Raw genomic sequence first — 26,209 nt, 5'->3', positions numbered from 1 at the left:
GTTTCCAGATGTCTTATGATGGCAGAGGAACAGAAGCACAGGGGCCTGTATTTGTATTAGGGAGCAGGTTTATATGGTATTTTCAAGGTTTACGAGGTTTGAAGATTTACATGATGCCTACATATGCTAATTTTAATGCTATCTAGTACCTCTGGATACCTCTCACATCCCTCCTTAAATACCCTGCTCAAATGTGTCCCCTCTTGTCTCCTAACAAACATCCCATTTTGTCTTTCATAGTAACACCGCATATTGTATCTAGTTCTTTTGAAATTCATTACTATAGGTTTTCACTGTTTTGATTATTTTTAATATTCAGCAGATTCAGCAGAGTCTGCACAGTTTGGGATACAGCCTTTTTCCATCTGTACTGCCATCTAGTGGATCGAAGTAACACTGAGAGGAAAAATACAGCTACAACATGCCAGGTTGCAATGTAAGATTTCTGATTTCAAGATTCAACAGTAAATGCTTCATTAAGGTTTCATGAATATGCAATTGGCAGGCTATGAAACCCTCATTATCCCAACATCCACTGGGATGTGGGCTGCAAGGGAATAAGAAAATCGGAATATTTTACACAGGCATCTGTCCTTAAAGCGTTTTTCTATGATAAAGTACACAATCAATACAGCCAGCTGTGCTGTATATCAAAGCTGCAATGTTTATTTCATGTCTCACTACACACGGTTTCTAACAGTAGAGGATTGACTGAGACACAACCTTCCTGTAAAACCTCTTTGAACAGCTGTATTAAAATTATTTTAACAGGATAGGATTTGGTAACTGGATGATATAGTGTAAAACAGTAAAGTCTAAAAACTGTAAACCTGAAAGATATCTGCATCCAATGTTATCGCCAATACTTATTTATATATGTTAAATAGTCTGTTATGGTAAGACGAGGGTAAATGAATACTTCCAAAGTATGATAGTGTTTCATATACGATTCCATTGATGCCAATTTCCTATTTGTACATCAATTTATTTATTGATTGTTATTTGTCTTATATGAGTTTAACCCCTGAATCTCCACGTCTTTATCGGCTGTGTACTCACTACACTCCCTTAGATCTATGCATAGGCTTCAACTGCTGCTGTCCTTGTCAAATAAATCCAAGTACTTACCAGATATAGATTACCCTGTTAGCACATTTTACATATCACAAAAATTGTAAAATAAAACTGAAGAAAACTTTTTTTAAATGACACAAAAAGGGGTGAAAATACAGAGCAAACAGTCCCACTCCCAACCCCCATCTTAGACCTACTGTGCATGCAAGAAACTGGCAAATCACACCAAGCTCAATCAATATACTGTACATGCAGGTATAGTGTTCAGTGATTTCATAATACCACTTTGTACTTCACCACAAGAAACCTCTATAGGAATCAGAAAAAAAAAATCCAGGTGTTCACAGCAAATGATGAGGTTTACTGTAAGATGAAATCAAACTGATGGATAACCTGATGAAACAGACACATTCAATTTCCTAAACATTTAGAATTATGAGGACATGTAGCACAACTAAAATTGGTCTACTTCTTACGTTTTAGCACCTACACAACCCATAAGATTTATGTAACAGGAAAAATAAAACATGAATTGTTAAAGACAAACCATTTTGAGTTTGATGCTGGTGAAATCATCAATCATGTTGTCAAAGTCTTTGTTGCTGTCTGTGTTTATATGTAATGAAAAAATATGGCATTAAAAATAAAAAGGTCAAGGCCTTCCAGGGCTACTTCAAAGCCCAGACTTTAGGCCACATCCTGGTTTGCCTGTGGTCATGCTTCTGTTATATACTGTATGTGCACTGCATGCACAGCATCACAGCTGCAGAGTTCAAACCTTCATTTAAGAAATGCAGTACTGTCTCAATCATGTTGTCACTAAATGTAGTTAGACAATAACACCGTAAAAAAATAAATCCATCAAATTATTTTGAAAACTAAACTACTGTACTGTAACTTATCCTTAACTCCCCCACACAAAATTCAAACAATTATTAATACATTCTGAGGTAAAGACATTACCTTGGTCTAATGTGTCTTGCCTTATCAGTGTGATAGGATACAGAGGGCTTAAGTAAAAACATTTGCCTAATTGATTTACACAAATTGTCTAATTGTGTTGTTTTTTTGTACACCTTTTTCTGCCTTGCATATGTTTTATCCTCAAGCACAGCGGTTCTCAAACTATTGCTATTTGGGACAGTAAAGAAGCCATTATTGAAATACAGTACATGTAGATGTAGATGTTTACTGTATAAACAGGAAAAATCTGAATAATAAAGATTAGAGTCAGAAATGTGTGGACTGAAGGACTCTGAATATTGAATTTCAAACCCTTTTATGTTAATTTTAGCAGCAGTTTTGGTCAATTATTATTATTTATGGGGAAAACAGGGGGTTATATTAATACAACAATAGATATGTACTATATTCAAATGTGTCATGATTAAATTTTTAAACTGGGCAACCCCATTCAGTTGAGCCCTGTTCATAAGAAAATGGCATCTTAATACATATGACATTTTATAAGATAACACATTTTACTGCAAGCAAATATTTAAAATTTCAGTAGTGCATAGAATGCATATGAATGTCATTATGAGAATAGCCTTACCAAGACTGCCCCCTAGTCTTTATTTCTTCCATCACTGTCAGATTTACCCTGCCATGCACTAGCCATATTCCTTCAATTTTACCAAGAAGTGCTTTCCAGATGGAAATAGCAGGACTTGAGCAGATATACAAGGCCCTTTCAATGCATTTAAATGAGACATTTAACACAGGTCCTATCCCCAAATGCACACATCAATGTAGTGGCTGTGAAAGAGAGATAAGCAGATAAGCAAGGCAAGGTAGATGGTCAGTGGGTAATGCCAACCTTATTTTATCAGTGAATAGCAGTAAATGGTAATATGCCTTCAATTAGACTTATTTGAATATACTTGAATATATATATATGCCGTACCTTCATACTTTTTTACCCAAGGTATGCTCTGGGATGATGAATTTATGGTGGACTGGATTTCAGATGCTGACCAATGTTTTTTTTCTTTATATTTTGTATAATAGTAAATTATCTGTATCATGTAATGTAGATGTTCAAAAACAAATTTATTTGGATTCAATGCCAGACATGTACTGTATGAGGGGGGAAAAAACACATCATAAATATCTAGCCAGACAAAGAAAATTGGTTGTGTCTTGCTTTCCTAGCTCATGGTTTTGCTTCAGCCTCTCACAGTGTGACTTAAACCACCCAGCTGTAAATATGTGAAGAAGCAAAGACTGCCTGCTGTGTCCAAGCATTGAAAATGCCCTAAAACTAATTTCAGCAACACAACTGTAAACCATTTTATCTCATTTTTTTCTTCTAGTGATTGTGATTATTATGCTGGTATTTAAAATAACATGATTATTATACTGTATAAGAGAGCGAATTACTTTAAAAAAAAATTGCAACAAATTTTTTAACACTTAAATCACTAACTCTTTATTTAAATAGCAACACTTAATAACACACCAGACTGTTGTTGCAGCAGATAGGCAAACCTAGTACTCCATAAAAGCCGTCATGCAATGACAGGGAAAATAATCGCTGCTTCACAGGTGTCTTGTTTCCAGTTCCATTCTAGTCAGAGGTCCATACTGGAAGAAATATTGCAATAATTTTTTCTTGCCTAGTGTTGCTCTAAATCACTTGATTTAGTTTAAGAAAAAAAGTTTTGATCATTAGTCTGAACATATTTGAAACTACCTGTGTGTGCTACCTTTTAATATTCATCTTGCATGTATTCTCCCACCCACGCTTTCAAAATACCTAGCAATCCGTCTGTTCAATAAAGGTTCACTCAGATTATTATTATTTATTTCTTAACAGACACCCTTATTCAGGGCGACTTACAGTTGTTACAAGATATCACATTATTTTTACATACAATCACTTTTTTTTTTTTAAAACATTATTTTTACATACAATTACCCATTTATACAGTTGGGTTTTTACTGGAGCAATCTATGTAAAGTACCTTCCTCAAGGGTACAGCAGCAGTGTCCCCCACCTGGGACTGAACCCACAACCCTCCGGTCAAGAGTCCAGAGCCCTAACCACTACTCCACACTGTTCCCCTATGGACAGACCCAGGCAGCCTTTGACAGCTGGACTCATGGCAGTAACACCAACCACCTCTGTATATCGGATTTCAATACGCCATTCAGGCTGCCAGTCAGAATGCAATTAGACAGAAACCCTTATGTGTAATCACCTGCAGCAAATCATATTAGAGCTGTCACAAGTCAAGTGCTGTGTTTCAGTCCTCTGTGGTAAACTATCACACCCAGCACTTGGGGATATCCTTGATTGTTTTTTTTTTTAACTTATTGCAGACATACTGTGAGATTTCATAATTACGTGAAGCAAAAAGTAGCTTGTGTGGTAGCCATCACTTCCACTTTCATAAGCAGAGATGTAATTGTAACCCACAAATAAACATATACTATTATGCATAATCTAAAGGTGTACAATTTAATAGCTGAACTCTCTTAAAAATAATTACTTTCAAAAAACATTTTTTTTGTTAAGAATGCTGAAAAAATCTTGTTCACTGCATGTCCAGTATTGCTATTTAATCAAGTGTAAATTATTATTCCTGGTTCATTATACTCTGCTACACCCTATACATTGCACAAGTCAAAGATAACCTGTTGTTGGCAGAAAACATAACATGGTCTGTATGTTTTTTTTTTTTTAAACAAAGAATAATGCAAAGTCTGCCCTACTATATATATATATATATATATATATATATATATATATATATATATATATATATATATATATATATATATATTGTGAGGGAGTGTACATTCCAGATCAAACTTGGGCAGCTGTGGGGCCGTGGGTATAAAGAATGCACACTTCATCTGGGTAAAGGATTGTATAAATCTTTGAGAAGGTGTTTAAAATAAAACAAACAAAAGTAATAAAGTGTGAAAAGACAACATAAACCAACTGGATGGTAAACAAAGGGTGGCGATAATGTAAAAGGTTTAAAAGTAAAATCAGAGAGTTAACAAAGGAACGTAAAGTGGATATTACAGTTATCTGTGTGTGTAAATCAGGGTAAACAGGAGTAGCCTGTCCCCGTTTAGAGAGGGACGATTTAATTGTTTAGTTAGACCCAAAAAAAGGGTTTAGGCTTTTGTTTTGTTTTTGTTTGCACCAATGGTACATTTGTTTTGTTTTCAAATAAAGCCACACTCTGGCGTATTTCATCCTAAGTTCTGTTTTCTTGGGAATTATTCTTGCATACTACACATCACGAGGACATTAACCTGAAAGACAGCAGCAAATTCTTTACAATATATACAGTGCCATGAAAAAGTATTTGCCCTGTCTGATTTTCTGCATTTTTGCACATTTTTCACATTTTATTTGGTCAGATTTTTTTGTGAGTTGTAGCAGTGTATAGAGGGAGTCTGAGAGAAAAAATGACACCAACGTTTGGTGCTTTTCATTTGTTTGGTGTGCAAGGTAATCAAACATGCAATCTTCAGGTGTGAAAAAGTTATTGCCCCCCCTACCCAAGTTAACTCAACCCAATTAAAGGGATAATTAGGGTCAGCTGTTTGAGTACTTTGGTTAACAACCAGGCCTGATTTGGGCCAGCCCTGCCCAATATAAATCTGACTAACTTTGGCCCTTACCATCAGAGTGAAGTTGTCAGCACACAGGTTCTAGAGGCACATCATGCCACGAACAAAAGAAATTCCTAAAGACCTCCGGAAAAAAGTTGTTGATGCCTATCAGTCTGGAAAGGGTTACAAAGCCATTTCTAAGGCTCTGGGGCTCCACCGAACCACAGTCGGAGCCATATTGTCCAAATGGAGAAAGTTTGGGACAGTAGTGAATCTTCCCAGGAGTGGCCGTCCTGCCAAAATCTCTTCAAGAGCAAGGCGTAAAATCGTCCAGGAAGTCACAAAGAACCCTAGAACAACATCCAGGGATCTGCAGGCCTCTCTCGCCTTGGCTATGGTCAGTGTTCATGACTCCACCATCAGAAAGACACTGGGCAAAAATGGGATTCATGGCAGAGTAGCAAGGCGGAAACCATTGCGCACTAAGAAGAACATGAATGCTCGTCTCAAGTTTGCCAAAAAGCACCTGGATGATCCTCAAGAGTTCTGGAACAATGTTCTATGGACAGATGAGTCAAAAGTGGAACTTTTTGGCCGACATGGGCCCCATTATGTCTGGCATTCAGTGTCAAAAATTCAGTGTCAAAAATATGCAAAAATGCAGAAAATCAGATGGGGCAAATACTTTTTCACAGCACTATATATATATATATATATATATATATGTGTGTGACAATCCACACCTAGATACTCAGTGCCTGGGCAGTTTGTATTCTCTGAGACCTGTTTCACTTACATTTCAGTACCTTTGGTTTTCTGGAAGAGGTTACAATGTGTAAGGATCGGATTGGAGATTCAAGGATTGAATAGTCCTATATATATATATATATATATATATATATATATATATATATATATATATATATATGTGTGTGACAATCCACACCTAGATACTCAGTGCCTGGGCAGTTTGTATTCTCTGAGACCTGTTTCACTTACATTTCAGTACCTTTAGTTTTCTGGAAGAGGTTACAATGTGTAAGGATCGGATTGGAGATTCAAGGATTGAATAGTCCTGGCTGTGAATCTGAAACGTGGCCCATTGTAAGCTCATCAGTTATGTACAGCTGTGCTATATAGGAAGAGAAAGATCTGCCACAATTGCAGTGCTGTTTCCATGTTATGTAATGAAATAGCAAGTCCAGGCATACCAGGATCATTTCAGTGCCACTTAATTATTATTTGTTTGTTGAAGAAAAAAAGAAGGCAGCTTTGGCACTGAAAGAAAACAGATCTATTTTAATGATTTAAACAATACTATAAGTACACATGGCCCAGAATATTGCAAGTTCAGACCCGTTAGGGACCATCCTCCAAAGAGGTAAGACTTCCAACCCTGTCTCGCCCCCCCAGGGAGCAACGTTCCCAGAATCACAACAAGCCTTTAATGAAACAGATATTTATTTCTGGAAAGAAAGCCTAGGGGCCCTCTTCTTAGAGTGAAGAAACTTTCCTCCAGAACACACACATATTAATGCACACTTTATTGAAATGTTAAAAATGCTAAACTATAAATATGAAAAATGCTAAACCATCACTCTGGTGTACCCAGTAATGTGAAGTGTTATCCCTTCAAATGAATGTGACCTTAAATAAGGGGAATAGGTTATTGACATTCTGTTCAGTTTTTAGTTTTTTGCTCACTTTGCTCCTTCTTGACAATCTGAAACTGAAATGAGTTACTTTGACATGCATGGCAAGACACCTGGCTACAGTGACCACTTTTCTAATTTTCTAGGGCATTTATTATTAATGTAATACAAAGGTCAGCTGTCTACAAAGGCCACGCTTTCAAAGCCCCAGGAAGGCCTGTGCACTGCATTGCAATGTGCATCCCTCTGTGCCAAGTGTCTGCTTTCTAGTTCAATCATTCTATTCAATCAGACACAGAGCTGGAGAATTGGAGCGCCTCTCTCATATCTCTTTTGCGTGAATATCAGTTTTTTAAAATCTCTTAAAAGAGCTGTTGCATAAATTGAAGGATTGATCATAATCTGTAATCTGTAAATCTTTTTAGTGTGGCAAAAATCATCATATGAGCAGTGCACAAATATTACAGAATATTAAGGTTTTTATACTGTGCCATGTTGGCAGATTATATTATATGTATATATATATATATATATATATATATATATATATATATATATATATATATATATATATATATATATATATATATACTGTATATAGATAGATAGATAGAAATATCATGCCTTTTATTATGTGTTTTTCACATGTTGGGGAGCTATGACAAGAAGTCCAGGAGTTGCCCCCTCCCTCCCTCCCCCCCCCTTATTGTTCCTGCCATAGACATACAGTATTGTCATCATATCAGATAGTGCTCGAACCATCTAGTACATACTGCAACTCTGCAGTGAATTGCCAGCACATAAGTTACCAGGAAACTTATTTCCAAAGTGGCAGATCAATGAATGGCTCTTACTTATAAAGAGCATCTGAAAGGCACCTCCATAGAGGCAATTTAACACAGGCTTATCAAATAAGAATGATTCAGAATGACTGACTACATCATAAAGAAGTAGGGGAAGAAAACGAAATGTGAATCCGTTTGCTATGCCGTCATTGAAACAGCCTTTCGAAAGTGTATGTGAAATGTATTTTAAATGGGTAAGAGAGTGGAAGAATCTCTCTCTAACAAAAATAACACAATCTAAAAATCTGTATAGTGAATATAGGAACATTGGCAGTGAAATAATGGGATTTGAATTTGTTTTGTTTTTTTTATATAGAAAAAAGGCCCCAGTATGATAGCCTTTAATGTGTTATTCTATTTTTAGTGCAAATCAGATGATAATGTTGATGTTTTAGCAACAGGAGACGAAAGCATACTGTACATTTGGAATTAATTGATTGGTCATCAAAAGTTAATAGAAATGTGTATACACTCTTTCTATGTTTAATTTCACAGCCCACTTTTGCAATCCAGAAACCTTGAAATGTAATATATTTTTCTTGGTAATTTCATTACCTGGATCAGCAGCTCTGATGAATGGAAAGCTTCAGTTTATCACATTCTCCTGAGAAATTCAGGACGTTTTCAGGGCCTGCATCCTCTCTCATCTTGCACTGAACACCAAAGCAGTATGTGATATAATCTTTGCGGTTTTCTTTTTTTTCCCCTCTTCATCAGTGCCTAATAGAAGTGATATACTGTATAGCAGGTGTTCTCAAACTTTCCCAACTCACAACCCATCTGAGTAGCCAGATCATTTTCTGGGACTGGTACCCAGTGAGATAGGGTGAAAACGCATACACATACAGTACCAACCAAAAAAGTGCAGCAATATAAAGTAAGAATAAAGGTCTAAAAATCACTTATTTACACACAATGATAGATAGAAAATAATTATTTTAACAGTAACTTGGTGTATTTTATCAAGTAAAACAGAAATGCTACCAGCACAAATGCAAAACGTCTGTCTCTAAAACGCACTTCGTCTGCATACTGCATACACTCTGCTGTCCTGCTTTTGCTGCAGGCACAACCTCGTATTTTACTGCTGAGGATAACCGATAGAAATACAACACATACAACTGCACTTTGGGCAAAATTGCACTTCGTTTCATACAATGTAAAAGGCATTTGTAGCTAGTTCGTTTTTAAAATAACTTGAAATATAGTCAAAAAAAGAGTTCAAATTAATAATTAAAAAAAAAAAACAACGGAGACCTATAATTGTTATGACCATGTTTTTCATTTCTGAGGCTTTTATATTAGCATACATTTAATAAAAAAAACTTCAATAAACTCATCATGCCACACGGAACGTTAGGCCCGGTGTTATGGCGGGCCTTAGGAGGCCTGGCCCATCCAGTTTAGGTCCAGTGCCCCCCCAGTTTCAGATTCTAAATTGATTCAGTACCGTCAGCTTCCAGTTCTAGCGGTAGATGCCGCTGGAATGTTTCAGCACCAACTGTGAATCAAATTTAAAATCAATCTGCGCAAGTGCTGCCTTTTTATTTTTGGCTTGCTCTATTTTTAAGCGTAGTTCACTATTGGGCAGTAAATACTAAACAAAGACACAATTGGTCCAAATTCATTTTATTATCCACCAAAACTAGCCAATCAATACTTTGCATTGACAAAAGCAGCCAATCCTGTACCTGCAACTGCCGAGAGCCAATCATAGACTGTCAGCTTGACTGGCGCACAGACACAGCATCTTTCAACAGCAACAAAGCGAGACGCGGACAGTTTAGTAATATTGCTCCATTCATGACACTGTTGATCACTCTATTCTACTATCATCTCTTGCTGACCTGGGGATCTCTGGCACTGCTCTGGCCTGGTTCTCCTCCTACCTCTCCAACCGCACTTACCAGGTAACCTGGCGTGGAGCAACCTCCACACCTCACCCTCTCTTAACTGGAGTCCCCCAAGGGTCAGTCTTGGGTCCTCTCCTGTTCTCTCTCTACACCCGCTCCCTGGGCCCCCTCATCGTATCCTATGGTTTCTCATACCATTTCTATGCTGATGATGCTCAGATTTTCCTCTCCTTCCCCACCTCTGACTCCACCATCTCCTCCCGTATCTCTACCTGTCTGTCTGCTATTTCCTCCTGGATGCACTCGCATCACCTCAAACTCAATCTCTCTAAATCTGACCTCCTTTTCTTTCCCTCCTCCTCCCCCTCCTCTGATCTCTCTATCTCTGTTCCTCTGGAATCTACCACACTCTCTCCCTCTTCCTCAGCTAAGAACCTTGGAGTCACCCTGGACCCCTGCCTCTCTTATTCCCAGCACATCTCCACTCTGGCACGCACTTGCCGATTCTTCCTGAGCAACATCCGATGAATCCGACCCTTCTTCACCAACTATGCTACCCAGCTCCTGGTCCAGGCCCTGGTACTCTCCCGCCTAGACTACTGCAACTCCCTCCTGGCTGGCCTCCCTGCGTCCACCACCCGTCCGCTCCAGCTCATCCAGAACTCTGCTGCCCGCCTGGTGTTCTCTCTGCCTCACTTCGCCCACGCTACTCCACTACTCCGCTCTCTCCACTGACTCCCGATCACCGCTCGCATCCAGTTCAAGACTCTTGTACTAGCCTACAGATGCCTTGACCAGACTGCACCCAGCTACCTCTAGACCCTCATCTCTCCCTACACCCCCACTTGACCTCTCCGCTCCGCCTGCACTAGAAGACTAGCTCTACCTCCGCTACGCTCCCCTGCCTCCAGAGCCCGCTCCTTCTCCACCCTTGCTCCGCAGTGGTGGAATGACCTTCATACAGATGTCAGGACTGCCCAGTCCCTGACCACATTACGGCGCCTCCTTAAGACTCACCTCTTCAAACAGCACCTGTAGAACTCCTCTGTTTGTATCCTGGGACACTATCATCCTTCATGTAAATGTGCTTTATTTTGCTCTTATCTGCCCCCTATTTTACTTCATTTAATCCTGTACTTCAGAATACTGTAATCTGCCAAGTGTTTAACCTGTAGTACTTTGTATTTAATCATATCCTGATGTAACTATCACTATTATCTGCTGTATTATTGAATTGTGGTTTGTCACACTTGTACTTTGCTTGAACAAAAGTTATTGTATTTCTTGCTCTTATTGTATTACTTGTATTGTAACACTTGAAATGTATTTGCTTACGATTGTAAGTCGCCCTGGATAAGGGTGTCTGCTAAGAAATAATAATAATAATAATTCATATATAGATTCAGGAGAGAAAGGCTTTGTCTGAAGGCTGAAACATGGTGAGTTAGGAGGCATTTTAGAGTGGTATTTAATGAGAGATTGTATTGGTAGTTCAGACTCCATTGTACACGGACTGTCCAGTAATTGCTCCGTTCATTCATTAGGCAATGTCCAGATTATAAATAGGGGTTAAAACCCTAACAAGTTAATAAAACATTTAAATCGATGTACTAATTAAATGCATTTTTTTTTCTCTTTATATGTATGTCATCCTTGTTATTTATTTAAAAAAAAATGTTCGGGACTATTTTCTTAGAACGTTTTTACTCAACGGAAAGGTACCCGATGAAGCAGTACAAGTTCAAGGTAAATTTAGGTTTTAAGGTGGCTTTCGACTCGGGACGCATAACTCCCTTCGCGATCAACTATCACACGTAGAACCATCATTGACGGGCACTATCGCTTAAATAAAAAAAATCTATGAGAAATCATGAATCGAATCCAATTAAAGTCAAGAATAATAATAATAATAATAATAATAATAATAATAATAATAATAATAATAATAATAATAATAATAACTTAATGTCTAGTTGCTTCTGGTGTTTGGAAACCCCTTCGTAGGGCCGCCTTGTCAGATTGTTTACACGAGCGTCTGCTTTTTATATTCAGTATTGAATAGTCAGTTGAAAGTAAGCATTATATGTACATTCGTTACTTGACAGTGATTTGGTGTGTGATCTGTTTATTGTAATCTGGGCCTGCTCACTGTAAGATTGTAGTCGATTCAAGTACTATTGCTCAGACACCACGTTATTGCTAATGCGGTAATAATAGTTCATAATAATGCGCTGTCATATTATTTATTTGTTTATTGTCACTACAGTGAAGTTAAATAGTAGATAATACGAGCTAATTGATTTGTCTTTTCCAAAATGAGCCCCCCCTAAATAAGTGGATGCCCCCCACAGCGTTCATGCTGCCACCTGGCCTGGTTTGGCTTCATTGTGTGTGGGACTGAAAATGATCCAGCTCCAAAGTTTGTGTTGTGCCTAGAAATGCTTGCAAAGGAAAGCATGAATGCTTCCAAATTTAAAAGGCATTGAATTACCCGGAATGCACAAACAAATTCTGTGGTTTATTTCTTAGAAAAAAAGAAAACTATTCACCAATATGCGTCTTTTAAGAAAAAAGCCATGAAAGCATTGTATCTTGCATCTCTGCACATTGTAAAATCAAAAAAGCCTGAATCGGGAGGAGCTGGACATCGTTGAGCAAATGCTAGATAAGGAAGCCGCACTAAGTCAAAAGATCAAATGTGTGGCACTGTCAAATACTACTGTACAAAGTAAATACTAATGTACAAAGTAAGTACTCTCCTCCAGTCACTGGAGATTGCTGGGAATCTCCTCCGGTCATTGACATGCAATACCGTCCCACCTCCCCCATAGACACGCAGGGTATCCACTCCTCCCTTACAGGTATACAGGACATTAGCTCCTCCCTCACAGGCATGTAAGACTTCAGCTCCTCCCCCTCAAACTCTTGGGTTGGTAGCTTCTCCTGGTCTGGCTTTTGGGCTTGAAGCTTCTTTAGTAGCTCCGCAAGTAGCTGTTGCGGAACACACACTTCGTTCCCCACTTACTGGCTCTGGGGTAGGTCCTTGGCTCTGGATCGGTTGATGGAAGGCTTTTTTTTACTTCCTGTAGTAGTGGCTTCTGAGGTGGCTGTAGGTCACTCCCTACCATCTCCTTTCTAAAATGTCCAGGGTTTCAAAATCCCTGCTCCTCCTGCAGGGGCTCGCCTCCCGGGAAACTCGGCCGTGATACCTCTGGCAGCAACGCGTCTGGCCCTGACATCCTGCACCCTTGTGTCCATTGCCCACTGCTCTCTTGCGGCTCACACTGCTTGTAAGCGATCGCCCTCCTGCTGTACAGCCGTCGCCTGTAACCATCCTTTTAACCTTCCTTATATGTTTTTACTGGTTGTCATCACCTGTATCACTGAAGGCAGTGTTGGCAGCTTCTCCAATTGCTTACAAGCTGGCAACACTTGTTTTTTCTCTCCCTAGATAACTTCAGGGGTTGATAGTTCCTGCTTCTTCAGTAGGGGATCCCCCCCCTTGGATTCCTGGCCATAGCAACTCTAGTGCTGATTCTTGGTCAGGTAGTTGGCTTTGGAGGTGGCATTTTATCTCATCCTCCACATATTTCCCGCAGATCAGACAAAAGGCTGCAGCATTCATTACCAGCTGGGTCTGCTCTGCCAGCTTTTGTTTTAGCAGCTCCCGACTGTCAACTTCTACTTGGGACTGGGTCGATTGCTGTAAGGGTTCCTTTACTTTCTTCAGAGCCAGTTTTTGTGCCTGTTGTAGGATACTTCCTACACTTTCCTTACAACCAACATCCAGTTTTGGAAACAGTTGTTCTTCCTGTGGCTGTAGGTCACAACTGTTCCTCAGCAGCGCCTCCGGTGTCTGCTGACAGACATTTTTAGTGCATACTTCTCTCCTACAGACAACTTCAGGTTTTCTTAACAGCTGCTCCGTTTCTTCTTCCCCCAGCAGCGCCTCCGGTGGCTGCTGATGGTCACGCACGCTTTTTTGCTATTCTCTCAGGCTCCTGAGATGGCAATGGCTCCCCCCCTTCTGTCTCTCGGCCTAACCCCGCTTCCTTCTCTTTTCTGTCTTCCAGCTGGCGTCTCGGGATTTCTACCATCAGAAGTTCCAGCAATTTTATCAAACGAGGATCCTGGCACCGCATCCGCTTCCTCTGAGTTTTGGGAGTTGCTCGGAGGAAACCCAAAATAAATTCTGTGGCAAAATTACTAAAAATGTTATCTCCCTCATTCTCCATCCACTCCAAAACCCTGGAGCTCTGTATCCATGCTGGTACTTCCATTTTTTTCTGTTTTCTTTAGTTTACTTTTAATTTCGAACTGAACCCAAGTGTTTGCCAATCACTCAATGTTTTCTTGTTGCTCTGGTTTAGCGTACTGTAGTTTGAAGGGCCACAGTTTGGATCCCACTTCTACCACCATATGTGAACGATTAGTTCACGGGTTGTAGGTATCCAAGCTATTTTTAAGTACCAGGTCAATGATTGGGCAAGACACCGGAAGTCGAATGCACATAGTTTATTTGTAGAACAACAAAAGTACTTCCAAAGAACATGAAACAAAACCAATTATTTTCTTTTGAGTCCTTTTTGGACCAGAGATCAGGTTCTAACCAGTCCCTCGTTAAACTAACTTTCTTCTTAGGTAATCTATTTCTTTAGCAGTTCGGTTAGGTAATCTATTTCTTGCAACTGAACCCATTCAGGCTAGTTCCTGAGGTGGTGGATTATTATTATTTATTATTATTATTTATTTATTAGTAGATGCCCTTATCCAGGGCGACTTACAATTGTTACAAGATATCACATTATTTTTACATACAATTACAATATATTTACAATTGGATGCAGCAGACATAAAAACATAAGAACATAAGAAAGTTTACAAACAAGAGGACGCCATTCGGCCCATCTTGCTCGTCTGGTTGTTAGTAGCTCATTGATCCCAGAATCTCATCAAGCAGCTTCTTGAAGGATCCCAGGGTGTCAGCTTCAACAACATTACTGGGAGACTCAAATTTCTCTGTGTAAAAAAGTGCCTCCTATTTTCTGTTGAATGCCCCTTTATCTAATCTCCATTTGTGACCCCTGATCCTTGTTTCTTTTTTCAGGTTGAAAAACTCCCCTGGTCGACATTGTCAATACCTTGTAGAATTTTGAATGTTTGAATCAGATCACCGCATATTCATCTTTGTTCAAGACTGAATAGATTCAGTTCTTTTAGCCTGTCTGTATACGACATGCCTACTAATTCTGGTTGCTCTTCTTTGCACTCTTTCTAGAGCAGCAATATCCTTTTTGTAACGAGGTGACCAGAACTGAAAGCAATATTCTAGATGAGGTCTTACTAATGCGTTGTAAAGTTTTAACATTACTTCCCTTGATTTAAATTCAACACTTCTCACAATATATCCGAGCATCTTGTTGGCCTTTTTTATAGCTTCCCCACATTGTCTAGATGAAGACATTTCTGAATCAACATAAACTCCTAGGTCAGACACATATTCAGGTCATATAACTATATTTCCTTATCTACTACCAACATGTAATTGCTCACTCAATAACTGCCACACGTTTTTAGACGCGGGATATCATTTGGGACACAATAGAAATTGAGACTCATTTCATCCACTTCAGCAGATGGGACAAAAACAGCTTTTATTGTTGGTTTTTGCCAGAATTATTTTTCTTACAGTGCTTCATTACTACACTAAAGTCGAAACAGGTCTGGAATGGACTGCGGGGATTTGCTATCCCATGTACTTCAATATCAGCTAAGATCTATACTGCAGCAGCCCCTCTGAAATTTCTCTGGAGACATCTGCAGAGCTTGCCAGAAGGCAAAGCAGATTGCTTTCTTTTCTTTCCCAGTGATTTGTGGATTGTATTTGCATGATTTCACAACTAATCCATAGTGTAGGTTGTCAGCTAGAAGATGTAGCTCAGAATTAGTAACCTCATATGCAGGAATGGGTAGCTGATGGGTAAGATCAATTAAAGCGATGGACTGCTTCAAAAGCCTTGAGCATTCATATGTAGATTTTCGGAACATTCAAGCACATTGAGTCTGTGTTTCTTGAGCATTAATATGTAGTTTTTCTGAACATTCAAGCACATTGAGTCTGTGTTCTGCATGCATCAAGTAAATAGCCAGAGTAACAGTGCAAACCTGTTTGCAGTCAGCTCATTTTTTCTTGTCTCTGGAGGAAGATACATTATATGTTCTCCATGTCTTGTACCAGTAGCTTTAAGGAATTCATATGTATTGCTTTTTTTCCTCAAAATTCCAGTGGGATAAAAGTGACAGAGATTGTGCTATAAACAATCTCAAATGATGTGGAGGTATTTCTGGTAAAAAGATTGGGTTTTCCTTGAATATGAATGATGGTCATATCCAGTCCAGGCTATGAACATTTTTTGTATTTTGTGACTGTGAATGCTGGTATAACACTAGCATCCAGAGAACGCTGACAGATTTTTAAAGTACAGAACATTCCATGAACTGATCAAATGAATGCCTGTAAGAGGCGGATTTACTGTAGCCCTGGGAATACGCATGGGCTGTGTGACAGGATGGTCACGGTAAGGAGACAAAGTACACAGTTGCGTTGCAGTTGAAAATAACAGGTGGTTTATTTTTATATACAAACAAAACAAAAACTGTGAGGGAGGGAATTTGTGAGGGTGAAATCAAAACAAAACAGAAAATCCAGGACTTGCTTCTTTGTGCCGCTAAAAGTCTGTACTTCCACACGGATCAAGAAAACAAAAAGAAAAACACAAATTATTCACACATAAGCGCAGTTTCCTTTTCACCTAGAATTCTGGATCTCACCCCTCCTCCTCTCATCCCCCGTTGCAAGCACCAACCCTGTGTACAACAACCTGATCCCTCTTGTACCTGTGGCCCCACCCCTGGAGTCATGGAAACACCAATCACTAGCTTACAGGTGTTTATAATTCCCCTCTGACTCGACCCCATAATAGAGACTTCTGTGGGGGACACTGCTGTTGTACCCTTGAGCAAGGTACTTTACCTAGATTGCTCCAGTAAAAACCCAGCTGTATAAATGGGTAATTGTATGTAAAATAATGTGATATCTGTATAATGTATGTAAAATAATGTGAATCTGTATAATGTGAAATAATGTAAAATGTGATATCTTGTAACAATTGTAAGTCACCCTGGATAAGGGCGTCTGCTAAAAAAATAAATAATAATAATAATAATAATAATCCTGGTAAACATGAATGGTCATTTTGCAGTTTTCTATAAGAAGAACATAAGAAAGTTTACAAACGAGAGGAGGCCCGGCCCATCTTGCTCGTTTGGTTGTTAGTAGCTTATTGATCCCAGAATCTCATCAAGCAGCTTCTTGAAGGATCCCAGGGTGTCAGCTTCAATAACATTACTGGGGAGTTGGTTCCAGACCCTCACAATTCTCTGTGTAAAAAAAGTGCCTCCTATTTTCTGTTCTGAATGCCCCTTTATCTAATCTCCATTTGTGACCTCTGGTCTTTGTTTCTTTTTTAAGGTCGAAAAAGTCCCCTGGGTCAACATTGTCGATACCTTTTAGAATTTTGAATGTTTGAATCAGATCACGGCGTAGTCTTCTTTGTTCAAGACTCTAGATTCAATTATTTTAGACTGTCTGCATACAACATGCCTTTTAAACCTGATGTGCTATTTATTTACTGTGCTTTGAGATTTACCTAGTGCTTTTATAAGGGATGTGCAGACTGCTTTCATGAAGAAGGTTGTTTTAAAAACCATGCAGCATATTAACAGGGGCTGACATTGTCCCAGGAATCTAATTGTGAGGCCACAAGCTAATCACAACTGTCGGAGGATTTCCTTGCTCAAGCTAAATGCAGGTTGTGATGAATTTGCAACACACAGTCAGTAATAATGAGCTGCTTTCCGAGAGCAGATTGAGATTCTCTATTCAAACACGTCTTTAAAGAACCCACTATCTGTTGCTGCGCAGCTATGTGAAAGAAGAGACATCCTCTTCATTAATTAGCTGCACAGCACCAGAGCAGCTGCCACTTCAATCAGAGACATATTGAATATAGTTTATGAAAAGAAAATTAAAACATTAAAGGTTCATTTGGACAACAATAAGGGCAGCAGGGTGTGGGGTAGGAAAGAGGATTTCACATTACGGTAACACAATATTTGCTGCCAATACAAAACACTATTGAAGAAAAGGCAATGGAGCAACTAGATTTTCCTTTATGGGTTATGGAGAGATAGTACCGCATGTGGGTCTTTACTAATATTTAGATGAATGTATCATTAATGGATTATTAAACATGATTTGATTATAGATGCGCGCTAAGTTTTTAAACAACTATTTTCTTGTGTAACAAATAAACGATAACATGAGATACAGATTGTGGTCAGTGACTGCTGTTTTGTGTTTTATTTGACTGACAGGTGCATTACACAGGATGCTAAGGATACAGGAAGTTTGGAAGGAGTGGAATGCATTATTGTGAACTGTATAAATTGTTTTGTTTGAAGCATTTATTTTGACCCATGTGGCGTGTTTATTTGTTCCTGTTTATTTTGTGTTAGTTAATAAATGTGCGCAACAGTACATTCACTGCAGCTTCCTGACGCCATCCTGCTACTTATGGTGTTAGTAGTGGGATAGCACCCCCTAGAGAAGAAGCGGGACGTCAGAGAGAAATAAATAAATAAATAAAAGGTTCAAGCAAAACAATTAATACAGTTCAAAAGAATGCTTCTGCTTGCCTGGGCTGACCAGTGCTGCCATTGGCATTCCACTCCTTCCAAACTTCACCAAACAAAATTTAGGACTGGCCATATTCCACCAATTGATTCTGGCAGGGATGAAACTAACCCCATCCCTGCCAAACTTACATTAAACATGCTCAATCTTTATTTACACATTTACACTCTCTTTACAAGGTGGGCTTTTGCCCTGCCACATAAGCTTTCAGAATCTAGGCCACTATGTTGAACACATCAATTTTAATAGAAAAACAGAACAACATTAACTGTAAGATCCGTTTGAATATTTTGTACTTTGACATTGTACATTAATAGTTCCTCGGGCAAACATATGTGGTGAGGTAGTAGTTCTTACATTTGATCTCTGAAGGTAGTGAGCAGAAAAAGGTAGTTGTTAATTTACATAATTTAACAGAATGACAAGCACACCCATCCTCATTTCCATTTTCCAAACGACATGTTTGAGCTAATGTAGTATATGCATGGATTGTCATGAGCTGCATTGTGTTTCAAAATGTACGCGACAGCATGACAATTTACAAAGTTCTGACAATGAGGTAGCTTTTATGTTTTTATTTTCTTTTTAACATTGAGTTAAGTAGACATTTTTAAATAGTATGGGTTACATTTAATAAGATCGCACACAAGCAGAATGATTGCACCAAAGTGTGTGCCTAACCTTTCTGCCCGGTCATCAGGTTGCATTTGCTAAGGTGATTCAATGTTTTAATGGGTACATTGGGTGGATTGTATCTATAATGCATGTTAATAGGTTTATAAGACATGGGGATAGTTTGCATTTACTTTAGACATAGATACAACATTTCCTTTTTGGATTATTATATAAACTACATTTTCTAAATGTGACCAGATTTTTTTAAATGTATTTAGAGGGGTGGGATAAGGGTTTCTCTTTCTTACAAGTGAGTGATAGTTTAGTGGTTGGAGCTGTCACAAATTAATCTATTATACAATATGCAATCACATTTTTTGAGTGAAAGGTGTATGTGGCAGAGATAGATGGCTCTTTGATAGAAACAGTTTATTTTATTTGAAGTCTTCCCACTGATGATGGGAATGGGAATGTAGAGATGGGAGCCCAGCTAACAAGATTTAAGTTTTTACAGGTTTCAGGCTTTTAAAGAGAGCAGAAACTGATCCAAGACTGACAGCTACTGGAAGCAGGCTGATATTTGGGATACAAATTGAACATTTGTGAAACTGCATGTGTGTTAAAATGTTGTAATAACTGTACTGTGTTTTAAAGAATATAAAGCCAGCAGAAATACTAAACAAATTGTTAAAACACACTGTTCATACAAAAAGTTATAATCTGCTCTGTATTAACCTATAGTTATGTGAGAGCATTCTATATTCCTGTTTATTGTGTTATAACAATAACAAATATTATTGGATCTTTGTAAATCTGAGTAAAAAGCGAGCTAGGCTGGGGTCACGCTGACCAAAAAACACCTGTGAAATGAGTTAAGTTTGTCTTTGTCTGAACTACTGGTGCCAAGGTTTATGACTTTGAGAAGAAAAGCAGAAACGAGAATCTCATTTAATTAACTCAAATGTTCACAGTCAAGTCTCTTATTTAGAGAAGTAAGCTTGATCTGAAAGTAGTCTTTAAGCTAAACACAGGTATTCTAGAATAATTCAAACAGAATATAAGTGTAAATGTTTTATTTTAACAGAACTGTAAGAGTTTGAAACTAAGAGAATATAGTGCAGAAATTCACTTAAAGTAAAAACTTCAATCAAAGTATAATGATACCAGTCTGTGTCAAGCATATAGTAGGATCTGCCAAAGAGAATGTAATTCATTTGTTAACCTTGTCTGCTTGAAACGAAACGGTACCAGACACGTGGGTAACTGGAGAAAATAACTCTTGGCAATTGAAGCTAGACTTACTGGTCAGCAGTTTAAAATCAAAGGTTTCTATGATGATTGATCTTTTTAAAAATTACCTTCTGGTACAAGAAAGGGAGTATATGGTGAACTATCTATGGCTTCATTATATCATAAAAATTAATGAAGACCTGGTAAAACAAGTGAGGGGGAGCAATAGCATAGGATCATATTTAGATTTAGTAAGAATGCCACACGTCTGGGAAAATGTTTACAGTTAACATTGAATGACCTTGGCTGGAAAGCAGATGATCTAAAAACTTGTCTGAACAGGATTTTTGTAGAAAAAAAGAGGGAGGTCACATTTAGTTTAAAGCATTGAATAGCTAAAATGGGGCTGTTACATTTTGACTATGTTCTTGATAGACTGGATTTAAGTGAAAATAATTGGATCTATAGTTGTAGACTTAGAAGTTTGCTATGAACCTTCTACCAGCCTCTATCCAATATGTTTTAGTTAATTGTTAAACCATATCTATACATGTAATAAAGCCAACCTACTAAGGAGGATGTCTTTTGAAAAAGGGAAATATATTGTAAACCCAGGTTGGAATAATTAAACCAAAGTAGGTGTTATATATTAAACACATCTTTCTATGTGTATTCTTCATATACTTGCACTGTATTCAAATGCATGCTGTGTTCAGGAACTCCCTGGTACCAAAAGAGAATAACATCAGTTCAAAAGTTCACCTTGCATATTTTGGAAATGTAGGGGAGGTGGATTATGGGATGATGACCCATTAGAAAGAGTTACTGGGTATATTTGAAAATGTTATTCGCTTGAAGGACATGAGCTGTCACGGCATATTAATGTTTAAGATTTAATTATGATTTCTGAAGTAAAAAGCGAAGCAAAAACTCTATAAAAACTGAGGTAAAATCCGAGTGTCACTCAACTTGCTAACTACAAGCTGATGTGATCCATGCTCTGAAGATCTCTGATCAAGCTGATTGCTGTTGGTGTCGTATTTAGAAGTCTTTACCTTTGAAGACAGTTTCTGTCCTTACATTATATTCTACACTTCCATATATATTTTGGAAGGTAAGAACTATTTTGAATCTATATCTCTTTTATATTGATGCATTGCTATAAGGTGTAGGATTTGTGTTTTAGTTGTGGAGAGTGATTTATATTGGATGTGGTAGGATTTAGCGGTGGGCATTTTTAGCTTTATGCATGCATAGCTTAAGGGCAAAACATGTTATAACCATAAACGTATTGAAGTATTAATGCTATTATACCTGTTCAGGCATTGGACCTCCCAGATTGCCTGTCAGTTGGGATTCGACGTAGTCTGTAATTACTCGATCCATTTTTAAGCATTAACTGAAGGAGTACTGATACTACTCTGATTCATTAAAACTTCAAATCGAATTAGTCTGTGTGAGCTTCTTGATTATTAAAAGTCATCTGGATACATTGCAAGCCCAATGCACGAATGATCCACTTACAGCAGTCCTAAACATCTTTACGTCCTCCTGAACGTCTCACCTGAGTTTAAGAGTATGTGCGAATCTGACAGAGCTCTGAGCTGCATTACAGAATGCTGGAGTGTCTTGGTTTTCTCAAAAAGAGAAGTTGTATCGCTCATGTTAGGGGCTTTCCATTTACATTAAAGTGTGTGTTACATATTGCACGTGTTTCCAATTTTGTCCAACTCATTTCAGTTGTTGCCTCGATTCTTTTGGCTGCTTTTGTTGAATGTATTTAAAAGGTTCCTATTTTTGTTTTGAATAGACACAGAAAGCCCTGTATAGAGCAAGTATTGCAGTCCATATTGATACCATTGTGTTATTACTTTAATCTACCCAGTTTAATCAGCAAACAAATTCATCTCATGGGACAGTCATTTTCTCACAAGTGCAATTATATTTCATACTTTGCCAGCTGTATAGGCAGAAACCCTGAAATAATTTATCAGAAATTTACAAAAAAAGATTTAATCACACACTGAAACTCACTCAGGATTTCTGTTACTAAATAATTAAACCCTGCAATTAGGCAAACTTGCCAGCCAAAGTGTCAGCAATATTAAAAAGAATATATCATTATATAATACATTTCTGGAAAAATATTCTGCCAATATAAAACCACATTGTCAAGATGTGGCCATTTTTGTTTAAAACATTGTTTCATTGTATACAGGGGGGCTCACAATTAGCTACTGTAGCTCCCTCTGCTTTTGTCCCTTCAGCTGAAAGTTCAGCTCTGTTCAAAATCTATTTAAAAAGAAAGCATCTTATGAATGTGACAGCATCTTATGAATGAATGCTACTAAAAAATGGTTTGCAATTTACAAGAAAATAGGTTGATCGCCATGAAACGTAAAATGGCTTCAAATTTAAATACACTAATGCCACGTTTCCATGAACCACATAACCTGGATACGAGCTTGAGTTGCACCCAACACATCCGGTTCAATGTTTTTAAATTACTCGAGAACTCATTTATTTGAACATTTCTGGACTTTGCGATACCTACACGGTGGGTATTGTCTTCAGTAATAGTCGTCGTATCGACAATAACAATCAAACATTTTGTTACAGTGTGGCTTATAAACAATTTTGGCTGTTACTCAATCAAACCCTTGTTAAAAGAAAAGGAACACAAAAATGCTTAACATATGTGGTGGAGTGTCCCGCCCCTATATACAGTATATATATTTGTGCACTGTTTTATGATTTGCATTATTGTTTGCGGCGCAGGTAAAAGCGCAGCGTATTTGTTATTGTTTTTATATTTTAAAAACCTTGTGAGGATGCGTGACTGATCAGCTAGTGATTTATTTAGCTAGCTGACAGTCACGCATCCGTATTAAACTCGTGCAGACGGTGGCCATCTCCCGAGTTAATTCATTGATTAATTGTTGCTAATCAGGAGATGGTCACTGTATATAAACCTGCAGCTCTCTACCCTCGGGGTGGTTGTGTCAGGAGCGAGAGGAGCGAGAGGAGCGAGAGAAGCGAGAGAAGCAAGAGAAGCGAGAGAAGCGCGAGAAAGCGAGAGAAAGCGAAACTTAAAAATAACTGCTAAGTATCGTGCTGGGGTAAAACCAACACGCTTATTTGTTTATTTCTATTTAGTTTGGCCAACGCGCCTTTTTGTTTTGTTGTCTGTTTAAACCTTTTGTTTGTTTGGTTTATTTAATAAAACGCTGAGCGCCGTAGTGCTCAGTTCCACGTTTACTTCCTGGTCCGTGACATCACCAGTCGCACGCCACTCAACAGCTGCTCGACCACACATAAAAAAGAACAGTCCTGTAGCAGGTGCAGTTTACACTGCCTCTGGGTTTCTGATCGCATCACATCAATTCCAGATTTTTGCAAATCCTTTGATGGAAATGCTCAGTCTAATTTTAACATTTTCAATCAAATGGGCTCTATCATTGTAATTCTCATATCCACTTTGACATCTGACACATTATTTCCCATGCAGCGCTTCTTTCCCTGTTCTGCATACCAGTCTGCCAGAGGTATATGCACTGCATGAAACAAATGCGAAAGAATATCTAGATGGATTTATCTTTTAAATCATTGACAGTTTGACTGTAATACTGTCTGCAGCAAATTCACGTCTTGACTTTTAACATGCAAGTATTTTGGGGGGAAATCTGTAGTATTTCCTGCCCAAATCACGCGATAACTCGGAAAAGCATAGAAACACCTCTTTCACCAACACTAGTTGTCCATAAACTCGAGTTCTGGGAGAATTCATGCCAATTCAAGTGCACTGTCCATGGAAACAAGGTACACGACAGGGAACAGTTCATGCATATACATGTTTTTATACTCCAATGCATAGTACTGCAGTCCATTTCTTTTCTTGAAAGTTATAAAATAATAAAAACACACAAAACTATCACAAGATCTTTCTATTTATAAATAATTTGTTTTACAACCTTCCGATGCAGTAGATTCAACCAGAAAAGCAATGTGTCATAGTATGTGCAAGCCGATCAGAAACATCAGCAAAATAATAAATATTGCTGCATTCCCTGTCCGCCATTCAGTTAGTATTCGTGGTGATCCTATTTTGTGTATGTGAAAATATTTTTCAAAGAATAATTGAGTTCTGAGTGAGTGATTCATATCACCGAAACTGAAATAAATTGCTATGAAATATGATTACAGCATCTATACAAAGGAGTTGTCCACAGTTAGACTCAATGAGATCTGTAGTTCCATGTGACTAGTGCTGTGATTTTGTTGACAAGTGTTGTGTCCTGGATTAAAAAAAAAGTTATATATCTGCTGCTTCCACTGAATCTGATCTCAGCCATTAATTTGCAAAATCAATCAATGTTATGACATAGACGGCGATGACATTTTTTGAATGATTACTGTAATAGTACTATTTAGTACAGAGGGGCTGTGTACTTTTGAATTGTTTGTTTTCATGGGATACATAAGAAAGCCCTGACACACCGAGAAATAAGACCCACTTCTGGAGTAATGTTAATTTCTGCATCAGAAACCTTCATGCTTTTTGGTTTTGACTGAAAGATAAGAGTCATTTACCATGCATGCATTTGACATTAATTTGTACTTGATCGACAGAAAAAATACACTTTTCATAACAAGTACACATTGCATGTTTGTATTTGATTTAGGAAAGTATGCCTGGTTTGCATTTGAAGATCAGAGGCATGTCTCTTGTTGCTAAGTATCTTAATTCACAACATGCTAAAGATGGAGATGATTATTTTCTTCCAGATCCCACCTGAGTAGCAATTTAAATCATGGAGCAGGGCTTCCTGTAGGTCCCCATCCAAGACTGGCAACTTGGTATGAGCGTGACTGGAACCATGCTTGCTTGACTCTCAATGCACTCCAAGCAGCAGTGTTTTTACAAGGTGAGCCACTTGGGAACCCAATTGGTAGGAAACGATTCTGTGGACTCTGTTAATATAAACCAGTTACCTAAAGTGTGCTGCACAAAACTGATCTCTGGCTTAATGCAGCACCAGACACAAATCACACTACACCTGTTTCAATACCCATCTTAATACAGCACCAGACACAAATCACACTACACCTGTTTCAATACCCATCTTAATGCAGCACCAGACACAAATCACACTACACCTGTTTCAATACCCATCTTAATGCAGCACCAGACACAAATCACACTACACCTGTTTCAATACCCATCTTAATGCAGCACCAGACACAAATCACACTACACCTGTTTCAATACCCATCTTAATACAGCACCAGACACAAATCACACTACACCTGTTTCAATACCCATCTTAATGCAGCACCAGACACAAATCACACTACACCTGTTTCAATACCCATCTTAATGCAGCACCAGACACAAATCACACTACACCTGTTTCAATACCCATCTTAATGCAGCACCAGACACAAATCACACTACACCTGTTTCAATACCCATCTTAATGCAGCACCAGACACAAATCACACTACACCTGTTTCAATACCCATCTTAATACAGCACCAGACACAAATCACACTACACCTGTTTCAATACCCATCTTAATACAGCACCAGACACAAATCACACTACACCTG

Source organism: Acipenser ruthenus, chromosome 5 (genome assembly GCF_902713425.1).
Source record: "Acipenser ruthenus chromosome 5, fAciRut3.2 maternal haplotype, whole genome shotgun sequence".
NCBI classification, from domain to species: Eukaryota; Metazoa; Chordata; class Actinopteri; order Acipenseriformes; family Acipenseridae; genus Acipenser; species Acipenser ruthenus.
Note: the sequence above shows the minus strand (reverse complement) of the source record.